The following is a 915-nucleotide window of genomic DNA, read 5'->3' as shown; positions in this document are numbered from 1 at the left end:
GGTGAAAGACTGACGAAGAGAGTGTATGTGAGTGAGGTGGAGGGGGGAAGAGGGAGGGGGAGGCCGAGGATGAGATGGAGGGATGGGGTGGAGAGGTATATGAGAGAGGGGTGTGTGAGTTGGGAGCAGGGCAGTGAAATGGCGGGGGACAGGGCGACGTGGAGGCGTTTTGTTTGTGGCCACCCCAAACGGGATTGAAGCGTCTGGCAATATATATATATATATATATATATATATATATACATATATATATATATATATATATATATTCATACAGACATACAGTATATAAACATATATATATATATATATATTTCATTCATTCATTGCCAGACGCCATGTATCCCAAACGGGGTGGCCAACGGCTTAGAGTTAATTGTTTTACAGGGAGGGGCACTAATCCTCCACCAACCCCACTTGACACATAGGGATGCCAACAGCATCTGGTGTTCCCAGGCGGTCACCCATCCAAGTACTAACCAGATCCAACGTTGCTTAACTTCGCTGATTGGACGGGAAGCGGTGTACTCAACGTGGTATATATATATATATATATATATATATATATATATATATTATCATCATCATCACCATCATTATCCAGACCTTCTTTCCCACCCTAGGGCAGGGTGGGGAGGAGCAATGTCCAGACAGCCCAAATTTGCCCTATCTAATAGGCCACACTTCCATTCACTCATAATTCAAGCCCCTGGAATCCTGGCTCTATCGGATACGCCAAAAACATTCACCACATTCTGTAGCTTCACATAATTATATCCAATGGAGTCAATCCAGATGCGGCCATGATAAAAAGGGGTTCCCAAATCTCTGATCATGCACTTCTCCTCACAACATACATCCAGCCAGCTCGATCTCCTGTCAGTTCCCTAGCCTCACCGACTTCCGAACCTCTCT

The 915-nt window shown here is 44.6% G+C and overlaps 1 pseudogene; it reads right to left on the bottom strand.

Annotated features, from left to right (window-relative positions):
* Positions 1-431: 431 nt before the first annotated feature.
* On the bottom strand, positions 432-550 carry LOC145396279 (5S ribosomal RNA; annotated as a pseudogene).
* Between the last annotated feature and the right edge of the window lie 365 nt (positions 551-915).

Source organism: Coenobita brevimanus, chromosome 35 (genome assembly GCF_032717465.1).
Source record: "Coenobita brevimanus isolate Jiangsu-jjx chromosome 35, ASM3271746v2, whole genome shotgun sequence".
Taxonomy (NCBI): Eukaryota; Metazoa; Arthropoda; class Malacostraca; order Decapoda; family Coenobitidae; genus Coenobita; species Coenobita brevimanus.
The sequence above is the reverse complement of the archived record's forward strand: the minus strand, read 5'-3'. Positions and strand labels throughout refer to the sequence as shown.